Raw genomic sequence first — 16,935 nt, 5'->3', positions numbered from 1 at the left:
GAGGCGTTGTGAGCTTGTAGAACGGCTATTTTTAGCAAAGAGCTTTGGTGTAGAGGGGGGAAAAGAGCAGACTAAGTACAGAGTGAAAGGTCTGTTAAGTTTGTTAAGTATTGACGGTTCAAGTGGTTAAATATCTGAAAACAAATTGACATGAATCCAAAATACACTGACGATTGTTCTGTCAAATGATGAAACTATATGGAATCTATGAAAAGGTTGTGGGGGTCCCTGCTTCATCTCTCTCTCAACTAAGGGGTCCTTGACCTGAAAACGTTGAAGACCCCTGGAGTAGGAGATAGTGAGGACCTCCTTGCACCACATTACGCTCTCCAAGTGAAACTCCTCGTGGTGAGGTCGAAAGACACGGCTGGCCACTCCATGTGTATCGAAGGAGGCATGATGTACTCTACACTGTGGTGGATAGCAGCAACAGGGACCGTGGCAGACAGGTCGCATTGGCAATATTTAAGTTGAAAACAAAATGTGGAAAACCAGATAACACGTACACACAGGTCCCATATCAATGCTACACTGGCCGTCGGGCATCAATGATGCCAGCCAAAGTTGCGCCACATCTCATTAGCCCTGCTCGAACACATATGTCAACGTCTATTCTAATGCATGTGTGAATATCTCACGCTTTCACACTGCTAGGATACGGGCCAGAGAGCTTTTCCTGTTACCTGCCTGTTGCTGACGCAGATTGAGCTGGGTGCGTAAGGGGGGCCATGGGTGGGCCTGTCAGAGACACGATGGAGAAGGTGGTTCATTTTCTGCATGGTCGTCCACAACGGGGGCTTGGCCAGAGAGAGAGTGAGTGATTACAGCAGAGGGAGGTGTGGGAAATAAAAGGTGGGAGGGGATATCTGGGATTAATGATGCTGGCAGGAAATGGTCACCGCCCTTGTCACTCCCCCAACCCTGAACGACCACCAGCAGATCTGCATTGTCCTACGCGCTTGTGGATAGATTCTAGTCAAGGTCAAGGCTTTATTGCTGAAGACATACTATACTATATCACAGCAACGCTTGTACACTTGGTCTACATACAGTACAAACACAAAATATATTCATGAAATGCGGACACAAATGTATCAATTTAACCAGGCAAGCTGACCTAGAAGGAATTCCTATTTGTAGCAACAGCATTGCTGCAGGTTGCATGGCGAAAAAGGTCTTTGACAGTTACGGCAAACATTATTAACACAGTATATGCGATGCATACTGCGGTTGTGCTGGTGGAAGTAACAGGCGTGCATATGGTGCATGATGTGAACTGTAATAATCATTTAGTCACAATACTCATCGTTTAGTTATCATCATTAGCTGGCTTGTGGAGAAACAAGACTTGTCATTTGCTGATCACTTCAGCTTCATCGGAGGTGGCTGTCCATTATGGACCTCACGAACAGCGTCTGTATTCTGGACATCAGCATCATATCAGAGGCAAATATTCTGCAAAAATGGCATATCTACAAGCCCCCCCCCCCCCCCCCCCCCTCGACACACACACACACAGGATACAGTTCACGTGGGTTATTCTTCTTCTGTCTCAAAATGGATTAACAGTTTGAACTGGGTTCATACAGTATGCATAGCCCGACTTCTGGATCGGATATTTCGACAGAGGTGCAGATGTTAGTGTCGGCAGTTTCTGTCGTATCTTGTTTGTGTGTCATTACTCTGAGACTGTGTCTATGGACAACACCAAAATCTACCATTACATCCCTAGATAATGTCCAGCAACAATGACTACACGCCACCTATTCATAGAACTCACCAAGAATCCCTTCGGAGACATCTTGCTACTCTTTCTGATAGCCTTTCTCTCTAAGCTCCAGGCGTCATATTGATGCCATATTGGAAGTATGCTGTGCTGCAGTGACTCAGGTGCCAAAAGCTCACCACGGTGTCTGGCAACAGGGGCAGCGCATAAAGAGGTGCGGATAGTGTATGCGTGCGCGTGCGCGTGCGTGCGTGTGTGCTTTCTTCTATGGCCAGCTGGGGCTGTGTGTAGAGATGACTCTCGCTCATCAAGCCCATGTGAGGGGATAAAAAGAAGACCCGAGCATGCTTGATAATGAAAGGAGGGGAAAAAAGGCAACAGAGGATGTAATAATGTTTGTTGTCAGCCTTGATATATCTTAATACTGTTGCTCGCCTTACTAGAACGCAGTCCATTAACAGGCTCACTGAAATAGAAACTCTTCATCCAAAAGAGGAGATAATAGGTTTGGTGCAAGATTGCCATTAGATTGTAGAATCAGCAAAAGTGCAGTGGGCTATGATTGATGTACCACAGAAAGAGAGAAATGCACACACATTTGTGACTTTGTTTGAAATTCTTACTGCCACTCTCTCTGTATGCTTTAAAACAAACTAGCGAGTTACAAATCAATATAAGTGCACAAATCACACCCGTGTGAAGAGAGCGGTGCTGCTGCTCATGATGATGATAGACCCACATGACATCTCATCGTTATATTGTCCAATCAGAAAAGGGACATACTGTACTATTAAATAAGGGACGAATTAACCCCCGCGAGGGCCCCTGGACGATAATTTTTTAGGGCCCCCCCCACCTCCCACCATAACCCCCCTCCCTCCCGACGCGAGGGAGGGGGGGCCATGATGATCATCTGTGGGCCAAGAAAGCACCTGTAGACCAGAGGAGAACAGAGGAGGGGCCCACACATTTGATATTTGATTAACTTATACATTTGATTTTAGTAAATTGTCAGTGACCACGTGGCCCAGTTCCCCCAAGGGCCCCTGAGAGCCAAGGGCCCCTGGCAATGGCCCCACCGGCCCAACGGTTACTCCCTGTACATAATAAATGTTTGGGGAGGGGGTTGATTTTGCATGGACATACACAAAAAATCACATATTGGAGCAAAATACAATAAATACAATCCAAAAATAAATTGTGATCATTTTGATGGTTAAGGTGTCAAGAAAAGTGGAAATGTCAAAAGCTGCATGCAGTGTGTATTGGGATTAGTGTTTAATATTTTCCCGAATTTAGCTCATTTTAAAAACCGGGATTTTTCGGAGCTTCTCCCGGGCTCCCCGGTATTTCCCGTCAATAATAATAATAATAATAATTAATAATGTTTAATAACCATGGAACGGCCTTGGCTTTAGGTGACAGTACCCCTTTAACCAACCAGGGGGCGACATTGCGTAGCCTATCGACTGAGTGTCACTGAAAATAGATGATCTGCAAGCTCACAACACGTCGTAGATTAGACGCTATGTGGGCTTGCAGATCGGCTATTGTGAGCATGACACTCGCAGGACAAACTATATAATCAGGCTAATGGGAGATGCCGTTGGACGCGCTGTCGCGCACAGCTCTTCACAACGCAACGCTTCAATGTTCCTCAATGGCTCATTATAAAGCATTGCATTACTTACACACAACAGACTTGTTTTCCATAATTTTGCTCATTCTGCTGCTGGAAAACATCACGTTATAAATAGGCTAAGCATACAGGTGGTCTCTCTGTAATGGTAAAGGGACTGTTGGAAGTGGAACGCAGTATAATTTCGGTGCCACGACACGTTAGATTTAATCAATTATGTTTATTTAGTAGGCGGTAGGCCTATTGTATGGGACGTGGCTTTTTAGAATTCCACGGCATCTGACCGCCGCCCTCCCGTGATGTGATATATCAACAGCCAAACTAAATGTCCATTATAGTCAAGTATATTTATTATGTCCCAAACTGGGCAATTCATCATGTTACAGCAAATAAAGAAGCCCCCCCCCCCCCCCCTCTCGTTCTCGAGATTGCGCAGCGGCTGCGCTCATCAAAGAGGCAGTACAAATCAGAGAGAGATTAATTTTTGGTTGGATTATTGTAGGCATATTGACGTTCTGATTCATTCTGATATATATTTTTCCTGTTAAAAAAGGAGGCGAGGATATGTGTCAAGCAGCCTAATTGCCCACGCACTGTAGTAGGCCTTTCTAGTAATAATTAGTAGCCTAATTTATATAAGAAAAAGACAATCTCCGGGATGACGGTTCCCGAAGCCAATAACCGGGAGGGAAATTAGGTGCGCTCAGGCCGGGAGTCCCGGGATCCCGGTTCCCGGCATTAAACCCTAATTGGGATGACCTGTCAAGAACGCCTTGCTGGTTGTCCATCTGGCCATAAGGGGCTGTGACAAGATGGACGTTCATTCAATGGTGGGACATTTCACGTCAATCATAGGTTTGCGTGGAGGGAAAAAAATCTATCAAGAAACAATCAAAAAGGACATAAAAAGCATCTGGAGGAAAACACGGTGTTATCATTAAAGAGATGACCATGCAGCTTTATATTCGCTCAAGGAAAATGCAATATGAACGAGGAAATAAAAGCGTATGTCCTAGTGAGTCTGTGATAACAGAAAGTGCCGCAATAAGACAATGTGTTCAATATGCCTGTTTTCTTTTCCTGCGTTCTCAGCAATTTGGAAAGACACATTACCTTTACATACATTATGCAAGAATGACAAAATATACCATTACCTGAGAGGGCATTAACCCCCCCCCCCCCCCCCCCCCCCCACACCACACAACACACACACACGCCAGCCCAACACACCCCAGAAGGATATTGATTCTCCTCTTGCTGGCGGAGAACAGTGGCAGGACTTAAGTCCTGATAATTGGTAGCTAACGGTGCATGGAGAGAACATCGTCTCGTATCACAGTGTCTGGAGGAGAAGGTTCACTTTTGGAACCCCGACGAGGCCAGCGTGGATTGTAGAAAACAGGGGAGTAAACAGGGATGTTGCACCAAATTCTGGGCCCTGGGTACAAGGATTCACTGCGGGCCCCCCCCATGAATGTTCTTCATAGGGGGAGGGGGTTTAACCCATTTAGATTGGGAACGCATTATTACGCATTATTTTGTGCTTCAACTATTGAAAAATAGCAGCTCTACAAGCTCACACTTTTGAAAAATCTTGAACATTAATGTGCAAGTCTTTGAATATTTTAAATCCTTCTAAGGTTTTTTGAAAAACCCATGTTTCCCATCTCAAAATATTTAGTTCCAGGGACCCCCCAGAAACAAATTTGAGTTACAAATGTTCGCTTAGAAAATACATATTCAAAGATTTGCACACATTTTCATGACTTAGCAGATCTACATGCAAGCTCGCTGTGAGCTTGTATATTTGCTATTTTTCAATAGCTAAAGTATTGAAAAGGCAAAAACTCCACACACACTGTCTTCAAATGCAAAAAGGGAAATTTAATAAAGGGATGCAACGTTTCGGTATTTAAACCTTCATCAGGCAAACAGTTTCAGTTTGCCTGATGAAGGTTTAAATACCGAAACATTGTTCACCGACCATTGTTTGGTCTCTCCTCGACAGCACCTGTCGTTGTAGGTGTGCAAAAGCCTTTCGTTTCAATAGCTAAAGTATAAAATAATTAAGGCCCCTTCACCTTGGGCCCTAGTAACTCAGACCCACTTTTCCCCCCCTTGTGACGCCCCTGGGAGTAAATCATCTTACACAAAGGTTTCCGAAGTCTGAGAGGGCGATAAATAAATAAAGGCACCAAGGGAAATAGAGAACGGGTTAGGTTGTGCCTTATTAAACCCCCTCGGGAAATCTCTGCATTTGTTTATTAGGAGCAGTGCAAAATGATTCCGTGTCACGTGGCGTGACCAGCTCCAGCTGGGTACAGTAAGATGAGCGGGTAAAGATAAACTTTTTAATTTAACCTTTACACCAGCAATGATCACCTGAGCGAGGGCTATGGTGCCGGGGTACCAGCACAATTCTCGGTGGTTTATCTTTTCTCACAACAATTAATGAAGACCACAAATCAAGCCAAAACCAAAGGCCTTCGATTTTTCTTTGTTGCAAACGGCACGGCCTCGCGGATGCAGTTCTTCAATGTCATTCGGCTCTGGTCCACTGGCATCACCTATCTCTTGACTTAATTATCTAGCTTAATAGTGGAAATGGTATCTTTTTTTCAATACCCAGGAACTTACATTTTGCTGCAGGGTCCCCGAAGCAGAAAGCAACAGAGCCGAGATACCTTACACACAGGAGTTTCTTACTCAACCATGCCCTCAAAACCTGCTAAAAATAACCCATGGTCATTCTTTCCACACAAAGGGACTCTCATTTACAAACATTAGCGCAAATGGGAAAACCGATTACATTGGCTAGAGGGGGCTGAATTGAAATGGACTGTAGGCTGGGATGACCTGAGGCCATAACCCAATGCAAACGATGGAAAATGAAGGGAAAGGTACAAAGACTTACTCAGAATGCTGTGCAGCATAAAATGTGCACAGTAACATTAACATACTGTACCAGTAGAAATAGTGGTAGTGTTTTTGCTGTAGTACTCCAGTCCCTTGGGACGAGAATCTGTAATCACTTCAACCCTGAGGGTGACTTTTATATGACGAGCTCATCATTATCTAATAACTCATTTTACATCTAATTAATGACAAGCTAGTAGTCAATCGTGTGTGTGCGTGCGTGTGTGTGTGCGTGTGTGTGTGTGTGTGTGTAGGAGGGGGTAATTCTGCAACCACTGCAGAAAAAGGCTGAGCTAGCAGTTTCTGCTTTGGTAAGAGCTTATGGGTTTTTTATTGCATTAATGGTGTGAGTGAGTCTAATACCATTCCAAGCCACACACCAACAAAGAGATATAAAGAGAGACCTGGACTTTAGCTCCACTGACAGATTTCAGACACCGGCGACGTTCATCTGTCTGGAAAAAGAGCCCTCAGACTTCCTCTTCTCTTTTACATGAAACTCGAGCTGTCTTAAAGTGCGTGACCGTTACCCGACAACCCAACGCCGTCGATCAGAGAGAGGCCACGGCTCTTTTGAATGTCTGCGGCGTCCGATAACCCCCGGCCGGCAGTACATGTGCTTTGCATATTGCAGCGAGGCAAACGTGCACTCTCTCTCGTCTCCGGCCCCCGGAGCAGTAACCGGAAACTGGTGCACACCGTTAGGGACACCGTCCGTGGACAACAAAGAGGCAGTGCATTAGACCTGCCAATGGGGCTGATAAGATCAAGGTATCACATGCAGACGTCTTCCTTTTGCCCACGCCAAACGCTGGTCAAGTGTGGGAACGCCGGGGAGGTTGGCGCGACTGGTCCGGGTGACACCGGTTCCTCACTCCTGTATTCCATTATGTAAGCGTCTGACTTGATGTTTGCAACGACATCCCACTTGGTCATTGCCTATTCTAGTAAGGCTGTTAGACATGTCTATTACTCGTGTTTTTGCACCTGGCGACATACAGTAGTAGTCACTGAGGTATTCACCTCGTTTGCAGTCCATATCACTGGGAAAGTACTAGTAAGACGCCTCAGGGCAACAAGCGACCTCGCCCTGAAGGGTGAGGTCGTGCCAGTGATGTGGACATCAGGGATCTCGACATCAGGGATCTCCATATATGGCATAAAAGGGATTTGTTCCCCTGGCATCACAGGGATCTCCATATCTCCATATATGGGCATAAAAGGGATTTGTTCCCCCTGGCATCACAAGGATTTCTTTAACAGGGCATCATTAATATTGATGACATCAGGGAACTCATGGGCATAAAAGTGATTCTGTTAGTGTGACATCACAGTGAAGCCAGAGCGTGATGTCAGAACGGCAAACCCATTCTGTTAGAGTGGTTCCCCTGATATCACAGTGACATCAGAGCATGATGTCAGACCTGCAAACCCATAGACTGTAAAAATGTGTACACGTCTACACAGACGGACGGACGCGGACAAGCTGTGACGTTTGTCATAGTAAAATGCAACCTTTGGTCGCAATAAACACATATCTATCTATGTATAATGTACAGCACACACACACACACACACACACACACACACACACACACACACACACACACACACACACACACACACACACACACACACACACACACACAGTACAATCTCTCTGTTTCAGTACATTTTCTCTCCCCCCCCCCCCCTCCTCTCTCTCTCTGTGTTCTCAATGTGAGGTCACAAGGTTTTGAGGACATGTCTCCAAGTGTGAATACATAGCTCATCTGGGATGGTGATTAGATTGTCCCACTATCCTCCAAATTTGCAAGGGTCTGTGTGCTTCAGAAAGTCAATTAATGTCTCCAGTCCATCAATAGAAAGATCAGATAGATTAGATAAGAAGAAAGATATAGGTATTTATTTTTCCCTTGGGGGCCTTTTTCTTGGCCAAATATTTCTTCCAAGTGTCAACACACTGCATCTATATTGCAGTAGAGAAAAGGTTTGGGTGCCAACTAAAAAAAAGGCATTGCACAATGAAGACCAAAATCAATCAGGTAAGCAAGCAAGCTGCGGTTGCATCAGTTCATTGAGGTGAAATGCAACAGTCTTAGGGCGGATTCACACTGCAATCCGTTTGATTAGAACTGATTCTGAAACCGGTTGCTGGTTCATGCTGGCCAGCATTCACATTGGCAGACCTTCTGGCCTCCCTGGAGATCACTAGCACTATACAGCCCGGTCCTATAGGTGGCGGTATGCACATAGTGTCATCAACTATGCGACATTGCTGATGGTGGTTGCCAATAAATTCAGGCACGAAAGTTGGTGTAACAATTCAATGACGCGCGACAGCGCAGTGTGGAACATTGTTGCAGTGGTCTTGGGTCTCGCACCCCCCACACCTCGACAAGACAAACAAGCCTATTTGCATATCAATTGACCTGTGTCGCTGATCTACAAGCTCACACTGACCTTGCATCCGCGACGCGTTGTGAGCTTGTAGATCTGCTATTTTCCAGGCGCATAAACGTGCAGAATGATGAGCGAGACATGCAGCGCAGCGCACGTTATTATTTTAATTATTTAATAATCAACATGGCTGAAACGCTTGTGGCTTAATATTCACATTAATGGCACGTCAAGCAGGCACAGCAGTGCACAAGCAGTGCCAAGGAATCTATAACATCGAAACAAAAGTCAGGGATAAAGGAATACTTTTAGGCTATTTTCTATCAACAGCGGTAAGTCATTTTCGGTTTGTTTTCATGGTTTAACAGTTCATGGTTTAACTTGTAGGCTAGTGCTTTCTCTTTCTGCTTTTCTTTCCCGACGGGCGACAGCGCACACACATGCATGCACGCACGCACCAAGCCCCCCCCCCCCTCCCGCTGTAAATCTGATCCCAGAGCAGCATAACCATCATCTCACAGTTACAGCCATACTTCATGTCGCTGCCTCGCGGCTAATAACGGACCTGAATCTGATCCTAGGTCAGCCTAGATTACAGTCCCGTGTTCCGAATGTTTTAACGGAGCGCCGGTTCTGGCCGTCCCGTCTCACTTTCACCCCTGCCTCAGTGCGCTGGTGCGAGACAATAAATAACTGTTCGCCAATTGCTACTTCTCCCAATTGGAAGTACATGACACCAGTCCAGCGCACCACAGTAGTAGGCTAACTGGTGATATAAAACATATAAACGAATTTTAGAAGACAGCCCTACAAGCAAGCAATCTCTCTGTGAGATGAAGTCGCTGATCCCATGGTCATGTCGACAACTGTTACCCAGTGTTTATTTGTGCCGACGGCTGACTCGTCGACATTATATGAGGTCACGTTCAACATCAATACCGTTTTTGAGGCCGGTTGCTTCACACTGCGGCTCACCGGTCTCGAGGTCGCACAATGCAGTCTCGAGACTACCTCTTGAGGTGGTTTCGAGGCTATCCGTTTCTGAGGAAGACCGCACGCTTCACACTGTCAAAACCGGTTTAAACATCTGCCAAGTAGCCTCGAGACCGGTCTCGAGACCGCAGTGTGAATCCGCCCTTAGACATCTGTTATTGTTGTGCCTGTCCAAATAATAGATGTTTTCAGTTAAAACAGATGTATCAACATCCCCGCACTAAAATAGCTACACCTGTTTGGCAAACCAAGTAAATGTGACTTTTGAGCACTTTTTTTGACATCCCAGTGAATTACATCAGAAAGTTCTGGCGTCTGTTATCTGCAATACCGGAATGAAAGTGAAATACGGAAAGAAACACCAGAGAATTTTGAACAGCTTAATAACGTGGAGTGTTCACTGACATTCACACATCAGAAAGCGATTTTTGGAAGGTATAAAGGGTGGGTCAAGTCCAAAAAGTTATTAAGTCTCTTGCTCAACTGTGCAACTAAGCTCCAAGCTTATAGTTTATAGCCTCAAGCTATGATTGTTTCTTCCCATACCAGTACTCATATCAGCTCTCCTCAGATCAATAAGAGGCACCGGAGGCATACAGTATTATTGAGTCATCGCTACTGGGTAGAGATAGACAGTTGTGCAGACCTGATGCTGACCCAGGCTGGTTGGGTCAGCTGGTTGGGTATCAAATATTCAGTGTTTGGTCAGGGATTATGGGCTTTGAGCGGGCCGCGCTCATGGGACAGGTGGAACATGACCTGCTAATAGCCGTCAGGGAACCAAACACAGGGAAACAAAGATGGGAGTCCCGTGTCACGGGCGAGCTACCAGTCGCACGCGCACACTCGCCAGAGTCACCAGACGCCTTTGAATGGCACGGCACTTCTCGCGCACGCTTTGATGACGATCTCTGCACCATTTAGTGCATGCAGACATGCACACGAGCGCGCGCCCACACACATACACATACACACACACACACACAAACACACACACAATCAAACAAACATAAAACTGTACTCTTTTGTCCCTGCTACAGTCATCTTTTGTTGTCATTTTTGGTTCTTTGACTTCAGAAAACAACCTGCTACATTTAGTAGAAACATCTTACAAAAACTTTAAAGACATTGCAAACTTTTATAAAGTTCAGCATAATTTGACAAGAGTTGCGCGCGCGCGTCGCGTCGCTGTCTCCCATACGCGATCAGAACCATATGAAAGGAATTAATTAATCCCCGAACAGTTTTCACATGTTAGTTAATGACTGAGTCTGATTTGGTTATTAACTTATGATCCAAAAAAGAGCTACACAGAAGCCATGCCATTATTATAAACCATCTAGTTTTCGTTCATTCTAGACAGGCACGTTCATTTTGAATGGAAGACAGCACAGATATATTGGTAGAACAATAAAAGGATTATAAAGACGTGTATAAGATGCCAAAATAAGCACCAATGCTCCTCCTGTGGCAGCCTGTGCAATTTCACGCCACAATAAAATAAATGAAATATGTATTAAGTTACATCCTCAATACGGACTGTACAGATACAAATGGCCTTCGGAGATTTGCCTCTGCAACCACTGTGGAATCATTTGGTACCAGCATTGTGTGTGCGTGTGCGTGTGTATGTGCGTGTGTGTGTGTGTGTGTCTGGGTTACCATCGTTCAGAATTGTACCTTTATGAGAAACAAAGCCAAGGAAATATTTGTCTCTGTAGAAATGAAAGAATTACATTGACAAGCCAAATCAAATTACATGAAATCGAAGTAGGTTAAAGATATTTTTGGGGGGATTTTTCTGCCTTTATTGATAGGTGTGCTGTAGGCTGACAGGAAACAGAGAGAGCGATGGGGGGTTGACACGCGACAAAGGTCGTCAGGATCGGGACTCGGACCTGCGACGCTGCAAGGGCTGGATTACCAGCCTAGGTGCCTGGACCACTACCCTGTGGCCCAGGCCCATACAAGTAGGTTAAAACCACACAGCCTATATTCACGTTGTTGTTTTTTTCTCTGCTGAATAAATGAAAATGCCAACACAGCATGCACAGGCAATGGTTTGCATTATTTTGTTAAACAGATCAGACATACTGTATACAGTATGTTGCATTGCAAGTGTTTCCCCTACAGTATATCATTAAACAGTGGCACTGCGTCGCTGCTGCAATATGAGCGACGCTGGCAGCGCCAATAAATTTGGGGCCATGCATGTCAGGAACGATGCAAGTCATTCCTATTTGTACTTCTATGCGGCACACATGTTATGTGAAGCTCTGGCAATCAGTTAAGCCAACCGGTTGGCTTAGCCAGTACTACTTACAACAGGAATCGTGTAGATCAGCATTAAAGCAAACCAACGTTATTCAGGAGGATTATCATTTACCAAAGACAAAACCCTGTTACCCCATTACATAGAATTGCAACTTCACCCCATTACATAGACTGCATGGTAAATGGTGCATTTAGGGCCTACGTACAGTATAGAGTGCTTATTTTTGACATTTTCTAAATTCAAAATGGCCGTTTTAAACCGGAAATGGCCATATACCAACTGGAAAATCAACAAAAAAGTATCAAAATCACCCACTTTAAGTTGGTATAAGGCCATTTCCGGTTTAAAACGGCCATTTTGAATTTAGAAAATGGATTCAGCATCCTCAATAACCCCCAAAACCACTCTAATATTGTTCAAATCGGCCAATCAGTTTTTGACATATTATCCATTATTATGGGGGATTATGCTAAATAAATCGAATTATGCAAATTATGAAAATTGCTCAACATATGCAAGTTAGCATCCGGCAGTTTCTACATGCTGGGGACCCATACTCAACATTTCTAACATAAAACCTTTCTGTACTCAATATGTCCGGGTTCACAATGGGGCTCTATAGGCTGGCAAGTAGACTATAAGGGAAACATTGATCGCATAATAATTTTGAACATGGCCCACACGGCCCCACAGCATCAAACACCAGAAGAACATGCATAGTTTGTGCATGCATGGATGGCCACAGAAGCAATAGACACAAATGAACAGAAATTGCTATGCTTGAAGACTTTAGACAAATGGTCAGAAATTGCTATGCTTGAAGATATTAGACACAATGATCAGAAATTGCTATGCTTGAAGAAACTCACGTTGACAAGTGCTTTACCATTAGCATATTATTTGTTTCATGGAAATAAATATACAGGAAAATATAAATGTACAAAAAAAGAAACCAGTGGCACCAGAAATTACGATATTTTACAGCTCCCCCTAAATTTCTCAAATGAGGCTTTCTGGAGAGCTGAGCTCCCCATAGCTCCCTATACGAACCCTGGAAAAAAGTAGAAAGGATGACGCATTACAGAAATTACTGTTGCTGACAGCAGGCTTCTCAGGAGGAAGTGAACTGTAAACGTGGTAGATGTGGATACAATAAAAACAGATCGGAGAAATATCACTCAGCGAATGATAGATTTCCTGCATGCTGCGGAGCGTGCCACAATTTCAGCAGGGGGATGGGAAAGCGTGGCTGCTTCACAATTAGGGTTATTGACAAGATAATGGATAGGCAGTAAAATGACGTCAGTTAAATGTACAGTTAAGTCACCTAGCTATAGGCTGTCAAAATAGTCCTGATGGATACCCTGTTCAAGAGCTCACCGGCATTTCTCTCTCTCTCTCCCAGAGAAAGTACCTTTTGAGTGTCGGAAGAGAAGCAAAGATTTCTTCTTGTTGTGAGCAATAAATAAACGCCCGCTGTTTACTATAATGAGGAAGTGCTGACATTGCTTTTTCACTTAACTGCCTGAGAATCGGTGCATTTGTGATTTGAAGAATCACAGAAAAGCAAGCTACTGCATGACAAACCAAAAAGTAAGTCTCTTAAGTGTGGACAGACTAGAAGTAGTATTGACATCTAAACTTAAACAACCCAGTATACAGTATGACAGCGATTGTCATTATTACACAAAGAAACAACAGAGAATGCATAAATTGAGTTATGATGTAAGCATTTCAACAAATGCTCGGTTTTACATGGATACACAGAAACACAGAAACCAGAGTTTAATAATAATAATAATCTTCACATTATAAGGGATTAAAACATAACTATTTCAGTTTCAGAGACCTAAAATGCAGTTTGCAAGTGGACGAGAGGCCCAAATGTAGAGGAAATATCCATATACTGTACATATGGACATTGGACATGGATGTGAATAGAAATGGTGTTACTGGCCTACTAGTATATCAATTGTTTCTTCAACAGCCACCTTGCAGCAAGTAGGGCATGTATGCCTGGATCAATAAATGATTTACTGTGCTCACTGAAGAGTCAGTGTAATAGAAAACACCACTTGCCTATCAGCTGTAGTGTAGACCAGTGTTATAGTGCAACTGCTCAAGGACGGCGATCTGCAAAGTGAGAAACAGCCTCAACAGCAAAACCTCTTACTTTTTAATAGACTGTAGAGATTTTCCAAGAATCTATCACTGACATCACAGATGTTGGGTGCAAAAGCTCCACATTTCTATGGAAGTACCACGCCGGTGTTCTCGCGATTTGATTCCATTCCAAAGTTTTACTGTAACAATATAACTTTTCTCAGTAACTTTCTAGAAATGTGCGACATCTCTGCGTATGTAAGTGCATGCGTTCTCTGTAAAGTACCATGCATAGTAGTACATAAGGACCGCAGGAATACACAAGCAACGGAGGGTGAGAGAACTTTACTCCGTTTGGTCCAGTTTGACTCCCAGTACGTAACACTCCGGATGATTTATCTCCGTATACGGAACCTTACGGACAGCACCCAACTGGACGGACTGAACGGACTGAAGATGTATCCGTAGCAAGAAGTACCCACGGCCACCGTTGTCAATCGTAGGTGCAGACGCGCAGTAGTGAGGAAAATTACTTTTCCTCTGCTCTATGACAGCGGTTCTCAAACTGTGTGTCCCAATGAGAAATATATTGTATCAAGAAACGGTAAAAAAAGGAACGTTCTCACACGGCTCTCACACACACACACAGGGTCCGGATCCATATGTGGTTAAATCTGTACCCTTGCAGAGTTTTACATTTACCGCGAATCCGCGAAGCAACTTTGCAGACAGACAGCAGAACCTGCAGTCCAGACTGTTACCACTTATAACATCACGTCGTTGGGTCAAGAAATTATGTGGTTCTACATATTTTGGCTGCTTCGCTTTTGTTAGCTATTCTGTTCTGTGCTGCGAGGCACGGTCGGCACGGACATAACGTAGAGGAGGAACTATGTATGTCGACGGAATTACTGTACGTAATCTCTCACCCAAAACGTACACAAAATCAACCATACGTAACTATAAATGGCCCTTAACTCAGGTATCTCCAGAACCGTCTGACCAGCCCGAGTGGCTGGCATATAGCAGTCTGGCACCTAAGCTGGTAATACCGCCTGACAGTGCGTTGCGGGTTCGAGTCCCGACAAACTTTGCTGCGTGTCAAGTCACCCATCTCACCCAACCTTTCCGACCAATCGACAAAGTTAGCGCGCTCATAGCAGAGGACCTGAGTGAGAGAGAGTGCGATGCCTGGTTTCGAGCCGGTTACATAATTGGTTGTCCAGAAACGCTGATCCGTCCGATATGCCCATACATTATATGGGTAGGGCTGTCACAATTATTACATAATCGTCTAATCGTGATTATTTGACATTATCGCAATTATTTTGTCATAATCGTCATAATCGTGAATGTTGAAAAATGTCAGAAATAGTGGAAATAGCAGATCTACAAGCTCACAACGCGTCACATCGCGACGCGTTGTGAGCTTGTAGATCGGCTATTTCCACTATCAAAGTTATTTTTTAAGTAGTAAGTTGTCAAATATGTCAGTAATTTCTTTGTATATTTAGGTTATGTGTCATATCTACCATGTACAACTTCAAAGCCTAAAAGCCAAACAGAAATGTAATTATCAACGACAAAAACACAATTAAATCGTTAATCGCCAATTATTTGAGTGACAATTAATCGTCATGTAAAATCTAATATCGTGACAGCCCTATATATGGGCCTATATACTGAGGACACCTATTGTCTCCATATGAGCAAAACAAGGACAAGGACAGACAGAAATATCCAAATGGGTGCAAGCATGCACTCCCATTGCATACATTACAATAATCACGCCCCTTGGTGGAACTGGACAGTATGTTTAACATATTTTGGGTGTTGTCAGGATCTTTATATTGTCAGTAAGAGGCAACAGCGCAGTTAGTTCAGGACATCATAACTTTCCCCCAAGGAATATGGAATTACTATGGCTGTCATCTTGTTTGAAAGTCCATAAAATAAATGGATGTGTTTGTTCTTCGCACCGACATTTGCCTATATGGCTGTATGTGTCCCCCCCGTCCCCCGTCCCCGATCAGTTTGCAAGCCATGGCAACTTTCACAGTTCAAGTTGTGGAACTGTCATCCAAGAAATCTTTTTATCAGTCCAGTTGTTGGCAATTGTAGAGACATATAGTCCATCTCTGTAAATGGTTTCTTCAGCTCCGCTTCTAACAAAGTGTATTTTTACCTGTTCATGCACAGTAAAATCCTCAGTGTTGATTTAACGAGAGTACAAATGGAACCAAATGGACCCAGTCTGGGTACTCTTTAGAGTTAAATCAACACTGAGGATTTTGCAGTGTCGGATGCAGAAAAGAACTGCTAGTGATGTACATCCAAACAAAGTCAGAAGTATGATGAGAAAGAATGCATTTGCCAACTAGAAAAGTTGGATCCCCACCACTCCTGGTTGCCTAGGGCTGTGTCAGGCGTGGGGTGCAGCCATTAGGCTTTTGGGGGAAATACAGTTTGTGCGACAGGCAGTGTAACTGTTAAGAGTTTGTGCTATGGGCAGGAGTGAAAGGGGTTTTCCCATAATTCCAATATGGGGACGATTGGATTTTGTGTTCCCTATATGGCATTTTTTGTTAAAATAAAATTGTCACTCATAAATGACTACATTAGAGGATCGGCCCAGGTTAGAAGGTTTGTGGAAAAAACAAGAGAGACAAGGTTGATATTTGGACATGTACAGAGGAGGGATGAGGGGTACATGGGGCGAAGATGGAGCTGCCAGGCAAGAGGAGAAGAGGCAAAAGAGGTTTATGGATTCAGTGAGAGAGAGGACAGGACAAGGTGGATGGAGTGAGAGAACAGTAGCAAATGGAAACAGATGATCCGCCTAGCAAAAAAGTCAGTGAAGAAACGAATGAATTAAGAACGAAA

The sequence above is a fragment of the Nannobrachium achirus genome (assembly GCF_963921795.1).
Source record: "Nannobrachium achirus genome assembly, chromosome: 14".
NCBI lineage: Eukaryota > Metazoa > Chordata > Actinopteri > Myctophiformes > Myctophidae > Nannobrachium > Nannobrachium achirus.
Note: the sequence above shows the minus strand (reverse complement) of the source record.